Source organism: Peromyscus eremicus, chromosome 19, assembly GCF_949786415.1.
Source record: "Peromyscus eremicus chromosome 19, PerEre_H2_v1, whole genome shotgun sequence".
NCBI classification, from domain to species: Eukaryota; Metazoa; Chordata; class Mammalia; order Rodentia; family Cricetidae; genus Peromyscus; species Peromyscus eremicus.
Genome location: NC_081435.1, coordinates 61,689,012 through 61,705,479, shown reverse-complemented (window position 1 = coordinate 61,705,479; position 16,468 = coordinate 61,689,012).

Here is a 16,468-nt window from a genome sequence, read left to right as displayed (position 1 = left end):
GCTAGTGTGCATAGTCTGGGGACTCACTAGTTGTGATGCAATCTGAAGCCGGGGGTAGTCTTGTGGGACTTAGACTTTAACCAGGGGGCTACACTAACTCTAGGTAGTGTTAGCATTGAATTGTGGGGTGCCTAGCTGCTATCCATATTCTTGGAGAGTTGATACCTGTAGGGGGAAAAGCCCTGCACATTTGGGATCAATATGTGGATGTATAATAGAAGGAAACAGCTTTTCCTAGTGAGGTGGAAATGATAACGTGTGAACAAGTTGAAAAGGGTCAGGAGAAAATGGTAATTGGATTCTAAGAACTTGTCGTGTTCCTCTTCTGCACCTGGGGAGGCTGTCTGGTCTATTAATAGCTGTGCCATCTGCTTGCCAGGCTCATCCCTGCAGTAGAGAAAAAATGTGTATCATTACTGTGATGGCCACAGAGTGAATTATAGGCCCTGCATATTCATTATTAGCCATCTTTATTCAAATGCAGGCATGTTTTTAATTTTCGTTTTTGTGGTTCTAGAGGTCAAGCCCAGGGCCTTACACATGAGAAGCAAAGCTCTCTGCCAACTGCAAGAAACCCTTGAGCCATTTATTTATTTTTGTATTTATTTGACTAATTATGTTCATTTAGGTATGCAGTTGATAAAGCATAAAGAGAACAATGAAGGCTTTGATTTTAAAACCACTAATCTTGACTGTTGTGGGATATTTTGATCATACTCTGGTACTCCTGAGACTGCCACTAAAGCTAAATCTTGAATCGGGGCCGGAGCCAGTGACTAGCTGACTGGAATTGCCCATAGAAGAGCCAGCAATTTGGATAGAAAAAATGCACAGGATGTAAAGGGTGGGGACTTGAGTTTGGCGCTTCCTTTTGGTTCTGGGACTAACAGAGAGACATGTCTCTTGCAGTGTCTTCTGCCAAAAAGCAAGGTCAGCTAGTTGCTACTCAATCTCTCTGAGCTAGCAGGTTTTCAGCCCAGCCTCTGACTCCTGAGTCTTATTGGTTAAATAGAATGATAGAGACTTCACTTAAGCCTACATATTCTGGCTGTGGCAGAGCCAGGACTGCAGGCCACAGACAATATTCATGTGCTGCTAAGACGACCTTTGAGAAAAACATCACTTGACCTTCATTTCGAAGCCAAGCAACGGACTACTTACTCATTTTTTGTAAATGGCATCTTTAATTTAAGAAACATTTTCATCTTAGCTCTGCCCTCAGGTCCATCTCTCACCCTTTTTGCTGTCTGTCTGCTCGTGGCATTCTGTAAACGTCTCTTGAGGAGCCATGCACGGTCTCTTCACCCCATAGGGCACCAACAACAGACCAGAGGAACCATTCCATCCGAGTCCAGCTTGGTGAACCAATGGCTTTATCGGGCTTCGTCTTGGGAGCATGGGTGACAGCAGAAGAGCTGCACCCCTTACAAGGTCCAGCGTAGCCTGAGTGCCAGCCTCCTGGAGGACGCAGTCCCTCCTTCAGTGACCTTCCATCTCTTGTGTGCCCTAGCACCTCCCAATACCATGTGCAACTGGGGCCGGGGCCAGGACGGGTAAGTGGCTGTAGTCTTAGGTGAGGGTCTGGTGACCCTGACCCCATGCCTATGAGGGAATAGCAGCTGCCCTGATCTTGTGAGAGCCTTGCACAGTAATCACAAGCTGTGCTGATTAAGATGATAACAGCTGTATCACGGCTGGAGAGCCGAGTTCTACAACACAGAGGAATGCATCCCTGTGTGCCTGTTCTGGCAGCAGCCTGCAGAGCCTGGGGCCTGATTTACTCACCTTACCCCACCGCTGCCGCCAAGATGGTTGGTGGGCATCCAGAAGTTCCCAGTTAGGAGATATTAATATTTGTGTGGCGTTAATCTAAAAGGCAAGTGGGGAGGCACCCAGAATTTGAGTGGAGGGGCTGACAGGATGGCTCAGTGGGTAAAGGCGCTTTCTGACAAGCCTGAACTGGAAGCATTCACAAAGTGGAAAGAGGGCACTGACTCTCACAAGTTGTCCTCTGGCTCCACGCACATGCTCAGCCACACGTGTGTACACACACAGTAATGAGTGTGTTTTTAAAATTCTCTTAAATTGATTTGAGCCAATGTGAGGATGACCTCCTGGGGAGACATGTATTCTATTTCCCCAAAACAAGTGTGTTGAGATGGCATCCAGAGGGCCTGTTTTTATTGATTAAAAAACAACAAACCAGGAAGGGAGCTGCAGTAACGTGGTTATCACAGCTCCATTAGTGCACATGGTGAGCACGGGTCATTGATAGGTCACCGCTCTTGTGATAATCAGGTAAGGGCTTTTCCCAGGGTTATCTTCACAAAGTCAGAGTCGGCATACTAGAGCAGGATAATGGAAGAAACTGCTATCATGCCTGGACTGGCTGGTTGTGTGTGTCAACTTGACACAAGCTAGAGTCATCAGAGGAAGGAACCTCAGTTGAGGAAAGGCCTCCATGAGGTCCAGTTGTAAGGAATTTTCTCATTTAGTGATCGATGGGGGAGGGCCCAGCCCGTGGTGGGTGGTGCTATCCCTGGGCTGCTGGTCCTGGGTATGTAAAAAAGTGGACTGAGCAAGTCATGGGAAGCAAGCCAGTAAGCAGCACCCTTCCATGGCCTCTGCATCAGCTCCTGCCTCTGGGAACCAACCCTGTTGGAGTTCCTGTCCTGACTTCCTTCAGTGATGAACAGAACTACTGAAATGTAAGCCAGATAAACCCTTTCCTCCCTAACTTGCTCTTTGGTCATGGTACCTATGGCAAGGCTCATCAGGGCTGGGCATGAACAAGCAGCCCACGTTCTGAGACAGATGAGGCCAAAGCAGCCCGAGGGGACACCCATCTCCTCAGGAATTGTAAAGCGGGGCCTTTACATTGACTCCTGGAGAGGTACCAGCTCAGCTGTCTGTCTGCTCTCCTGAGTGAGTGTCAGGCTTGTCTCCCTCTCACCTCTCAGTGCCAGGTCCCAGGCCTGGCTCAGCTGGACCTGTAGCAGTCTGGCTCATTTCCAAACTTAACAGAAGCAGCTGGTCACAGGGCATATGGGCTTTGTCTTTCGGAGCAGGTGGGAGGCTTTGGCCATTGGGTGTACCTTTCCCAGTGAGAGAGCAGATGGAGCTGGCAGATAAACTCCTGTGCCTACTTGAGAGTTTGTTTTCTAATCTCCCTGGGACCATGCTCCGTGGCTGAGTGCAGGTTATCTCTCTGCTTCGTGGAGCCCCGGCCAACTTACATGTTTATCACTTTGTGTTTTCTTCCCATCTTCTCTGCATATTTCTTTTTCCTTCCCCAGAGAAAGTGTCTGCCTTACGTCTGCATACCGTACACCAAGATAAAGCTTTAGGCCCTGGCTCTGTATCTCTCGTGAGCATTAGTAACTCTCAAGTAGGTTTTTACTTACTTTCTTTAACTTTCTCCCTCCTACAAAATACAAGCGGTGGTTTTGTGCTTTTTGTTTGCAGTTTCTAACCGTGCTCCACAGTAGAGGGCGCTGGATGTATTCATTGAATGCGCAGTAACTAAACCAGTTGATAGATACTGAGGCAAATGATGTCACCTCTTGTGCCTCTGTTTCCTCCTCTATATGTTGAAATGGTTGCACAAAATTTTCTTAAGGACCCTCAACTTTTAATAGTCTGTGTTTCTTTTACTTGATGCATTTGTTATAAAATTAAAGAATATTCCAATTAGATCATGAAAAAATGTTTTAAAAATCTCATTATTATATTGTAAATTCATCTTTTAAGCAAAGAATATAAGTTATTGTTTCAAGAAATACTGATAGTCCAAGTTATTAATTATACAGCTAGAGCAAGGTTTCATTGGCTGAGGACCCTTCTGGGATGACTTTAGTTCTCTAATGTATTTTACTTACTACATATGGTCTTAGGATTGTAGCAGGCTTTCTTTTGGGCCACCAACCAGCTCCCAAATCATGACACGGAGACTGCTTATTAGTTATGAATACTTGGCCTTATCTTAGCTCTTAATTTAATTAGTTTCTTTTTACATTTTGCCTCAGGGCTTTTTACCTTTCTTTCCTTCTGTATATCTTACTTTCCTGCTGTCTTCATGTCTGGCTGCCTAGTATGTATGTATAAGAAATTACAGGTTAAGTATGGTGGTGTACACCTTTAAATCCAGCACCTGGGAAGAAGATGCAGCTAGATCTCTATGCGTTCAAGGCCATCCTGGTTTGTACAGTGAGTTCAAGGCTGGTTCGAGGCTACATTATGAGACTGTCTTTAAGGGAGACTTCTCTTTCTCCCTCATTCTCTTCTCCTTCTTCATTCTCAAGCCTGGATTTCTCCTCCTATTTATTCTCTCTGCCCACCAGCCCACCTATTCTTTCACTGCCTGGCTATTGGCCGTTCAGCTCTTTATTAGACCAATCAGGTGCCTTAGGTAGGCAAGGTGAAACAGCAACATATCTTTACATACTTAAACAAATGCAGCGTAAACAAATGTAACACATCTTTACACAGTTAAAGTAATTTCCACAACATAGGATTTTACAGTTTATTGATAAAGTATACTTAGCTGTGGTTGAAGTGACTATAGTACATGACATAGAACTTTTACAGCACATAGTTTCAACTGTGCTGTTAAATGACTACTTTTCTGAAGCATCCCACCTCTTGGTAACCATTATTTATGGCCATTGATCAACAACTATATTTACTTATGCAGATAGCAAAAAGGAAGAGTTACTCAAGACACTAGGCTTCTTTCTGAAGTTTCAAAGCATGTTGCTCAGATTTTGGAACCAAGACTGCATTTGCTTAGACAGTAGATATACAGTATAATGCACTTGCAACTGTGCTCTTTAGAGTTACACACAAAAGTATGTATAAGAAATTACAGGTTAAGTATGGTGGTGTACACCTTTAAATCCAGCACTTGGGAAGAAGATGCAGATAGATCTCTATGCGTTCAAGGCCATCCTGGTCTGTACAGTGAGTTCAAGGCTGGTTCGAGGCTACATTATGAGACTGTCTTTAAAAACAACAGAAAGCAGAAAAGGACTCACAATACCACTACTAAGCTATACCTCCCATTATTTACTGTGAAGGGTCTTTCGCCCCTGTGTATTGAAAAGCAGTAAGTTGAGCAGCTAAGTGGCACATACTTTTAAAGGTGAGAAAGGAACTGGGCGTGGTGGCACACATCTTTAATCCCAGCACTCAAGAGGCAAAGATAAGCAGATCTCTGAGTTCGAGGCCGGTCCAGTCTACAAAGTGAGTTCCAGGACAGCCGGGGTTACACAGAGAAACCCTGTATTGAAAAACAAAAAATAACAACAGCAAAAAAAAGTGAGATAGCATCTTACAGAGAAAGACAGACTAAGGATACATACTGGTGAATATTGACTACATACATATACAAGAAACAATACAAGGAGATCTTTGTAGTCTTTATTTAGTTTCTTGCCATGGTAACATTTACAAATACAATATCATGGGCTGGAGAGAGGACTTGAGTTCAGTTCCCAGCACCCATATCAGGTGGATCACAAAACACTAACTCCAGCTCAAACACTCTTCTAGCTTCCTGGGGCACCTGATCGATGTGGTCTATTAGTCAAGGTTCTCTAGAGTAACAGAACTAATAGAATGAATCTGTCTCTGTCTCTGTCTCTGTCTCTCTCACATACACACATATGTGTGAGTGTATAAGTATAATATGTATTTATACACATAATATATTTATAGTATATATAAACACACATATAGATATATATGGGTTTTATTAGAATGACTTGCAGGTTGTGGTCCAGCTAATCCAACAATGGTTGTCCCAAGTCATTAATCATTCCTCCTATTGAAATAAATCTTGATTCCAGTTTGTATCTATCATGAATTAAGCTCCATTCAAGTTCAGGTTTTTCATGGACATAAACTTTCACTTATCTGGTCATGCAATTCTCAAGAGAGCTGTTCTTGAGTCCTGTCATAGTTGCAAGTGTTTGTTGTTGTTTGTTTTTGAATTGCCAAATTACTTCCCAGAGCTGTGCTATTTTAAATTTCCTATTGAGTACTATCTACATGTTTGGTTAAGTTAAATTTTTATTTTCCTTTTCTTGAAATACTTTTAATTTTCTTTTTTTATTTAAATTTTATTCGTGTGTGTGTATGTGTGTGTGTGTGTGTGTGTGTGTGTGTGTGTGTGTGAGAGAGAGAGAGAGAGAGAGAGAGAGAGAGGAGAAAGACAAAGAGGTAAGTGCAGGGCATGTGCATGTCCTACTCTGTGTGTGGATGTAGATGTAGGGGACAACTTTGGGAGTCAGTTCTCCCCCTTTTACTTTCTAGGGGTCAAATTCAGATCTTTAGGCCTGCTCGGAAGCAGTTCAGTGGCTGAGCCATTTCTTTGGACCTCTTTGGTGCTTTTACACATTTGTTATTTAGAAGCATGTTGTTTAATCTCCAAATGTTTTGAGATTTTCTAACTATTTTCCTGTTGACTTTCAGTTTAATTCCATGTTGATCTAAGAGTATACTTTGTCTGGTTTCTGCTTTATGTTTATCAACATATGATTTATGACCTTGGGTATGGTCTCTGGGTTAGCGTTATGGGTGTGCTTGAGAAGAATTTGTATCCTGCTGTTGTGGGATATGTATTCTCTAAATGCCACTTAAATCCAATTGATTGATGGTGTTGTTCAGCCCAACTTTGTTCACACTGATTTTTCTCAGTCTGTTGATTACTAATTGAGTGGTATTGGTGACTGTAAGAGCGAGTTTGTCTATTTCCGGAGATCACTTTTTGCCGCATGTGTTTAGATCTTCTGCTACAAGGCACATACATCTTAAAGATTTTGCCTCTTCTTGGAGAATTGGCACCTTTATTGCTAGTGCCTCCTTTGTCTTTGATAATTTCCTTGCTCTGAAGTTTACTTTAAGTGTTATTTAATTATTTCAGCTTACTTAGTCTTAATGAGAAATACCAATGATGTCGGCAGACTGCAAAAGCAATTCACCCTTCCAGAATACAAAGGCATGTTTTTCAAGCCTGCTCATACTCAAGGTTAGCAGTTTTATAAATCAAATTTGAGAACCTGACTAAGTATTTTCCAGTTTGTTCTTTAGGGAACCTCACAGCACTTAAAGCAGAGGGTGAGGCAAGGCAGGAATAAAGGGACAGATGTTCCTGGGACTGAGCTGTAGTTAGCAACAGCAAGTTTCCCAACTTTGGTGTGGGAACCTAAAATTCTGTATAGTACTGAACCCTCCAGCTCTCCTTTTTGATTAGTGTTAGCAGGGTCTATGTGAGACTTTTGCTCCTTCCTCTTAGCCTATTTGTCTTCATTTTAAAAATGGGTTTCTATGGCCTATAGACTCAACCAAGTGAAAGAAAGACCAGAAGGTATGAAGATCAAGGCTGATAAAATACTGCAATAAACTATCAATACATTCACTGATATAGGTAGCAACTTTAACAGCCCTCAGTCAGTAATTGACAATACACAAGTGGAAGAATCAATGAGGACAGAGATGCACTGAACAACATTGCCAATCAATCAGATTAACTGTCCCTTGCAGAATTCCCCATTCAACAGTAGCGGCATACAAATTCTTCTCACACTTACATGGAATACTAACCAAGAGACCATAGCTAGAGCCACAGATCATACCTTAACAAATAAAAAAACAAAAAAATAACGAGGCTATTATTATCCAATAATATTGAACATCTCAATATCTAAGAAACTCTGGGACATAAACCCTAGAATATAAAGAGAACAAGACTAAGAATCCATGGTGTAGAAGAAGGAATTTAATAAATACTAAGGCCAAAAAGAATTTACTCATGAAATTACAGCAGAGAAATCTTCAAGTATCAGAATGAATACATATTCAAATACAAGCGGTAGTAAAACCCCAAATAGATGCAACCAGAGAAGAAGTTCTTCACAAAATAGTCAAAATATCAAGAGCACATATATAGGAATATTATATATATATATATATATATGTGTGTGTGTGTGTGTGTGTGTGTGTGTGTGTGTGTGTGTATACAACAACAGTTAATGGAAAAGGGAGCATCAACTCACCCCGGACAGTGAGGCTAAGTCTCTACAGACCAAAGAAAATGCTGGAAGTCCTGGATGGGGTAATTGGGGCTGGAGGAATTTGAACACAAGAGCAGTGCCAACAGCACTTCTCATTTTCATGACTAAAGCAAGTGATGCATGCAGTGATGTTTATGGTTAACATAAGTAAATACAGTACAGTGAAGGAATATACCTAGTGTTATGTTTTGTGAATATCATCTTTGGTCATGTGAAAGAGCCAAGGATATTCCAGGCCTTTGTCTTTCCCACAAAGATAATATGGACATGTCAGGGCATTTCCTTCCTGTCCTTGTTTTCAAGTGCATATACTTATCATAGTTTGTGCAATTCTTTCTAGAAGGACATCTTGTGGGAAGAACATTTTGCACTCTGTCTCATTCACAGTTTGCGGTAAGTTCCCGGCTTTCTTACATGGGCTCCCACAAAAGAGGCCATGAATTTGAAAGAGAGCAAGGAGGGGCTATATGGGAGTGCTTGGAAGGAAGAAAAGGAAAGAAAAGTGATGTAATTAAATTATAATATGGAAAAAAGTGATAAAAAGTTTTAACACTGAAAAAAAAAAACCTGTAAGACAAACACATCAGAATAACGTCAGAGCTCTTATTAGCCAGGACCAAGCCCCTCCCTGCCCTCCCATCAATATTTTTTTACATTTTTTTAATTGAAAACTTATACAATATATTCTGATCATGGTTTCCCCTCCACCATCTCCTGATTTCACGACTTCTTTCTCTATCTTTAGAAAACAGGCAAAAACAAACAAACCAAAATAAAAATAAATTATTAATTTAAAAATCATGAGAAACACACACAAATACAAACAAAATGTATGAAAACACAAAATCCCAGTGAGACTCCATTGTGGAAAACTGACTTTTTTTCCTTTGTCAGTAGTTGTCAGTTAGAGATAGCTTCCTGGTTACGAAAGAGGGTACATGTTCACTCTTCTCAGCTCTGGGATCCTATCTGACTTTAACCTGTGCAGACCCTGCCCATGCTGCCACAGTCTCTGTGAGTTCTTATGTGCGTAAGTCCTACTGTGTCTGGAAGACATTGTTTCATTGGTATCATCCATCTCCTCTGGCTTTTCAGTCTTCTTTTGGAGAGTTCCCTGAGCCCTGAGGGAAGGGATTTGATGAAGATGTCCCATTTTGAACTGAATGTTCCAAGGTCTCTCAATTTCTACATTGTTCAGTTTGGGACTCTGTATTAATTCCCATTTCCTGCAAGAGAAAGCTTCTGTGATAATGGCTGAGTGAGACACTGGTCTATGGTGTACTGGCTAGTTTTATGTCAACTTGACACTAGCTAGAGTCATCAGAAAGAAGGGAGCTGCAATTGAAAAAATGCTTCCATTAGATCTGGCTATAGGCAAGCCTGTAGGGCATTTTCTTAATTAGTGACTAAATTAGAAGGGTTTAGCCCACTATGAGTGGGATGGTTCTGGGTCCTATAAGAAATCGGGCTGAACAAACCATGAGGAACAAGCCAGTAAGCAACACGCCTCCATGGCCTCTGAATCAGCTCCTCCCTCCAGGTTCCTGCCCTATTTGAGTTCTGGTCCTGTGGGAGTCTGCTGGAGTCCAGCTCCAACCTGTTCCCATCTTTCTAAGAGTTCTTGGGTGGAGGAGAGGGGAATGGGGAAATGATAGGTAGAAAGATAGACCTAGATGACCAGAGAAAGACAGAGATATAGAATAGCTTTGGGAGGGCCCTGGGTCAATACCCAGCTGCCCAGAGCTTTATTCAAAAGGGTTTTATAAAATATGTCAAGAGGAGAGGCAAAAAGACCTCCTCCTTCCAAGATCAAAACACACCATACAGCCAAGTGTAGACCCTTCCAAACACCTGGTAAATACGCCCCTGCCCAAATCATCCTATTATGCAGCCCTGCTGGGTAAAGTAAGCTCAGATTCTCTGACCTTGAGTAAAGTCTCTCTGGATAGCCTCTGTGGGACACCACATGGACCTGACTTCCTTTGATGATGAACAATGCTGTGGAAGTGTAAGCTGAATACACCCTTTCCTCCCCAAGTTGTCTTGGTCATGGTGTTTCATTGCAGCCATAGAAACCCTAAGACATACAGGTATAGCAGAATGTCATTAGGAGTCATTTTATGGCTGTGTTCCTTTAGCAAAGAAATGGTATTTGATTTTCCTCTAGGCCAGCAGTTCTCAACACCTTTGGTGGTCACATACCAGATATTCACATTATAATTTATAGCAATAGCAAAATTACAGTTATGAAGTAGCAACTAAAATAACTTTATGGTTGAGGGGTCACCACAACATGAGGAAATGTATTAAAGGGTTGTAGCATCAGGAAGGTTGGAAACCACTGCTCTAGGCCCATGGCCTATCTAGTCTCAGGTTCTTGGCCACCTGAGCAGTGTCAAGCATGGGTTCCATCTTGGGAAGTGGGCCTTAACTCCAATCAGATGGTGGTTGGTTACGCCCACCACATTTGTGCCACTAGTGCATAAACTGTAAGCAAGCAGGTCACTGTTGTAGATCACAGGGTTTGTAACTGGGTTGGTGGTTACCTTTCTCCTATGGTAGCACTGTGAATACTAGTGAAGGCTCTAACTAGGGACAAGCTTGACTTTTCCACATCCAAGGAGATATATAAGTGTGTTTCAGCAATAGGGCCTTACCATCAGTTTGTGGAGAGCAATCAACAGCCTTGACAACAGCCTGAGGTTTCTGGGGGGTGTTTCCATGGGCTCTCTTTGGCCAACAATTCATTTATATGTAACCCATTCCTGGCACTGAAAGTTTGGTGGCAAAAGACATCTAGTTGTGGCATTACCTCTCCTGTTGTTTGGTGACTCCATTTATATTGATTTTATATACGTATATATTTTAAGAAGCTTCTATAGCAGTAGGCTTCCATGTGACTCTGCCGCAAATGGACCTCAGTGTTAGTTTTCCTTTCCCATAGAAGAATATATTTTGTGTGTACCTATGGTGATATTTTATTTGTCCTGAAATGTGACTTTATTTATATGTTAATAAATAAAGTTGCCTGGAGATCAGAGGTCAAAGTGATCCATAAACAGAGTCTGGCAGTGGTAGCACACGCCTTTAATCCGATCACATGGCAGGCAGAGTCTCTGTGTGGTCAAGGACACAGCCAAGCATGGTGACCGGAACCTTTAATCCCAGTACCAACCATAGAGACCTGGAGGTCTGTATAGACAGGCAGTGATGACGAAGTCATGTGGTTGGGTTTAGAGCCAATGAGAAGGCAATAAAAAGACAAGTCAGACAGGAAGAAGCTCTCTCTCTGGGGAAGCTACTTCTGGTGGTAAGCTAAAGTTAGTCGTGGCTATTGCTCTGATCTCTTTGGTTATTTCCTTTCTATTTGGCTCTGTGTTTCTTATTTACTAAGACTGTTTAGAAATTCATCTACATGTACCCATGTTTGTCTCTCTGTATGTGTGTGTGTGTGTGTGTGTGTGTGTGTGTGTGTGTAGGCCAGAGGACAACACCAGGTGTTGTACACTTATTTTTAGAGAAAGAGAGAGAATTTCTCATTACTTGGAACTTATCATGTTGGCTAGGCTGAGTGGCCAGCAAGCCCCAAGGATCTGCCTGTCTTCATTTCCTTGGCATTGGAATTACAAGCACATCACCACACCCAGCTTCTGTTTACATTTATTATCATCATTGTTGTGGTGGTGGCATGTTTGTACAAGCATGTGGAGGCTGGAGGACAATTTTGTGAAGTTGGTCTCTACGTTCACTTTCATATGGGCTCAGGGAATTGAGTTCAGGTTGTCAGACTTTTGTGGCAAGTCACAGAACCATTTAACCATGCCCAACTTCTTCATGTGAATTCTGGTGAAACAACTTAGGTTTGCATGCTTGCAAGGCAAGCACTTTTGAATGGCCAGTGGGTCTTGGAAGAAATCAAGGAGGAAATTAAAATACTTATAGAGTTAAATGAAAATAAAAATACAACCAAGCAGAACCTCTGGACTATAGTTAAGGCAGTTCTCAGTAGAGAGCTGTGAATGTGTACGTTAGTAAGTTAGCAAGATTCCAAACAACCTAATGACCTCAAGGAAAAAAAAAATCAGAAGAGAGCTGTGAATGTGTACATTAGTAAGTTAGCAAGATTCCAAACAACTTAATGACCTCAAGGAAAAAAAAATCAGAAGAGAGCTGTGGATGTGTACATTAGTAAGTTAGCAAGATTTCAAACAACCTAATGACCTCAAGGTCCCAGGAAAAAAAATCAGAAGAGAGCTGTGAATGTGTACGTTAGTAAGTTAGCAAGATTCCAAACAACCTAATGTACTCAGGGTCCCAAGAAAAAAAAATCAAACAAACAAAAAAACAAGAATAAGCCAAACCACAAGACATTAAATATAAGAAACAATAGACATCAGGGACAGAAGTTGATGAGATGGAAACTGGAAGAATAATTCATAGAAAATCAAAGAGCTGGTTTTTCAAATGTGTAATATTGACAACGCCTTAGTCAAACAAAGAAAAATAGAAAGAAAGAAGGAAAAGAAAGAGAGAGAGAGAAAGAAAGACAGACAGGCCTGGATTAATAAAATTAAAGTTGAAAAGTAGAAGGTCACTACAGATTTCAATGAAATAGAATGACTAGGGATTAATTTGGAAACTCATGTTCCCAAAACTAGAAAATCTGGAAAAAAAATCAATAATTAATTATTATTTTCTTTCTTTCTTTTTTGTTTGTTTGTGTGATGAGAGATAGTTTCTCTGTGTAGTCCTGGCTGTCCTGAAACTTGGTCTGTAGACCAGGCTGGCCTTAAACTCAGAGATCCACCTGCCTCTGACTTCTGAGTGCTGGGATTAAAGGTTTGTGCTACCACCAACCAGTAACAACTCGATATATTTCTAGACACAAGTGATCTACTAAAATCAAATCAAAAGATTCCTTGGAGCTGGAGTTACAGACAGTTGTGATCCCCCTTGAACCAGGGTCCTCTGGTTCAGTACCCTGGCCAGTACTCTTAACTGCCGAACCATCTCTTTAGCCCTAAGCTACCTCTCTTAGTGAAACCCATCTCCAGGTTTTAAAGGGAAGGCTCTCTTTCCCTTTAAGACCCTATTTCATGTTGTCTCTAATATTATGTATGGTTCCTTTGAAATGTTCACCTATCTCAAGGGCTTGATCATGGTGACTGTGGTCTTCCCTTTATAAAACTCACTCCTTTCATGAGCCGACCAACCTGTTAGGGTCTCTCTTCCTCTCTAACTCTTGATGGCCACCTGTAGATTATGTATTCATTTTAATATCTTAAATATTCCACTCCCATCTCTGCATGGCTTCTGGTGGGGAGTCTGATGAAATTGTTGTCTTTGTCCCTCTGTATTAGATTCTGTTGTGTCGCTGTGACCAAAACACCCAACAGAAGCAACCTAAAAGGAAAGTGTTATTTTGGTCCACAGTTTCAGGCTGTTCTGGCAAGAAGGCTTGAGGAAGAAGCCCAGTTCTTGGTGGTGGGAGTGTACAATGGAGGCTTTTCCCATCAAGCCAGACTAGGAAGCAGAGAGCCAGGCTAGACCCAGAGCCCAGGCTAGAGTCTTCAAAGCTCTGTCCCTGAAGGCATTTTTCCTTCAGTGAGGTACCACTTCCTAATAGATTCATAGCTTCCCAAAGATGTGCCACCAGCTGGAGTCCAAGAATTCAAAACCTGAACCTGTGGGGGACATTTCAGATTCAAATCATAATATTTTCTGTTCATCTATTATGCCCCCACTGACTTATTTTAATATTATCTCTCCCTCCCTTTCTCCACCTCTCTCTCTGTCTCTGTCTCTCTCTGTCTCTCTCCCTGTGTCTCTCTGTTTCTCTCTCTCTCTCACTCACACACAGAAAGACATACATACAACTTGAATATATGACTGCAGGGTGTATTCAGACATTGCCTCAAATTATTTATCAAATATTTCTTCTATTCCATTCTTTTTTTCCTACTGGTGTTCTCACTACATGTCTCTACCTGTTCCATTAGTTCTTGGGACATGTTATTAACATATAAGATTGTAGCTAGAGTTTTCCTGCCTGGCCCACAGTCAGGACAAATCTCTCTCACCCACCAGTCCCACAGCCGCTCAGACCCGACCAAGTAAACACGGAGACTTATATTGCTTACAAACTGTATGGCCATACCAGGCTTCTTGCTAACTTCTCTTACAGCTTAAATGAATCCATTTCTATTAATCTATACCTTGCCACATGGCTTGTGGCTTACCGGCATCTTCACATGCTGTTTCTCATCGTGGCAGCTGGCAGTGTCTCTCTCTCAGCCTTCCACTTCCCAGCTTTATTTTCCTCCTTGTCCCACCTATACTTCCTGCCTAGCCAACAGCCAGTCAGTGTTTTATTGACCAATCAGCAACACATTTGCCATACAGAACATCCCACAGCACTTCCCCTATTTTTTTTTTCAAAGAGGAAGGTTTTAACCTTAACAAAGTAAAATTACATATAATTTGGGAATTTGGGCGTAGCTTCTCTTACTTCCTGCTGGAGGGGGGAGCTGTATCTTATGGGGACACAAAGAAAATCTTAGGATTATGGAGTAGTCTATGAGGCTGTATTGTCTGAGCCAGTTGCCTTCAAACCATTCTGGATGTTGGATCATCTGGGCCATGGTGTCATCGGAGACCTTTCAGGGGGTCTTGGCTGGTCAAACCTGATGTATCTTAATCTGGAACAAATCCATAGCCTCTGGCTTTCTATGGGAACAAAAGCAGAGACTCTTTTCCCAAGCAACGTATCTTTATATCCAAATTTTGAAGTCAAGGTACCTTTAAAATATACATTTTGGCATAACTCAACAGCTTTTACAATCAAATGTTTTTCTGCAGTTAAAAATCCCAAAGACAACACAATCCAGATTCTCTGTGTAATATTCATCTTTACGTGGCTTATTTTTTATATTAATTTTACTGTCTCTTTAAAGACTTTATTTTTTAAAACTATGTATTTGTTTATATAACTGTATATATCACCTTTTTTGTCTCTTTCAAGCCTATGTATTTTTTACACACATTGTAAACTACTACATCTGAATCTGTCTTATTGTGAATATATTGCTTTAAACTGCAGCAGCTGTGGCTGCTGGCTCCGCCCACCTCAGCTTCCCAACATGGCTAGGTTTACCACCAGGTCTGGGAGCTATCGTGGGTCTATGCTTTTATCCAAGCAGTATGTAGCCCAGAAACCTCTTTTTTTTTGTTTTGTACTAGCAAAGTCTAAATCCACCATGCAGCTTAATGTGCCACTTGCAGAGGCCTCATTCCCACCATACGGCAGGTCGAGTGCACACGCCAGGAACCCACAAGTAGCTCAAACCGGCAGCTGCCGCTCATTTGAGAGAGACAATTAGGAACTGTTTTTAGCTCCGTTTTAGAATCTTTTCTCAGGTTTTAGGTGGAAACTCTTGCCACCACGTTGGATGCCATTTGTAGCTAGAGTTTTCCTGCCTGGCCCACAGTCAGGACAAATCTCTCTCACCTGCCAGTCCCACAGCCGCTCAGACCCGACCATGTAAACACAGAGACTTATATTGCTTACAAACTGTATGGCCGTGGCAGACTTCTTGCTAACTGTTCTTACAGCTTAAATTAATCCATTTCTATTAATCTATACCTTGCCACATGGCTCGTGGCTTACCGGCATCTTCACATGCTGTTTCTCATCGTGGCAGCTGGCAGTGTCTCTCTGCCTCAGCCTTCCACTTCCCAGCTTTATTCTCCTCCTTGTCCCGCCAATACTTCCTCCCTAGCCAATGGCCAATTAGTGTTTTATTGACCAATAAGCAACACATTTGCCATACAGAACATCCCACAGCATAAGATCTTTCTGGTGTTCTAATAAAAAGCCAAAGAAATTTGGGAGCCCCTCCAGTTTAGTAGGGTTCAATACCTAAACTTTCTATTTTTGTGATGCACGTATTATGCCTACCCATCCATCTTCCCAGCTGTAGTTTACCACATAGTCCTTGGAGACGTGGGGAGCCCAAAACAGCTTGACCACATAGCTGCCATGACAGGCTTAGAGGCCCAGACACAGCTTCTGTGACTGGCTTACTGGCACGCAACACCCAGACCCAGGAAAAGCCATAAGCTGACCCCACCCAGGAAGGGCCTGCATCTAAGGGAAAGTACTTGACATCCCAAACATTCCAACTATTAGAAAGGGTTAAATAAGATGCCCAGATGTCCCTGAGTCTAGCACACATCTATTTTCTGTTTTACAGATACCCCTAGACAAATGTCAGCCAATGAGGGTCGTGAACCCTGGAAATCCCCTCACCCCAACCTCTGCTATGATAAAAACTCTACCCTGCTTGGTCTCAGGGTCTCTGCTCTCACCACTGTGTCAGACAGACAGAGAGACCAAG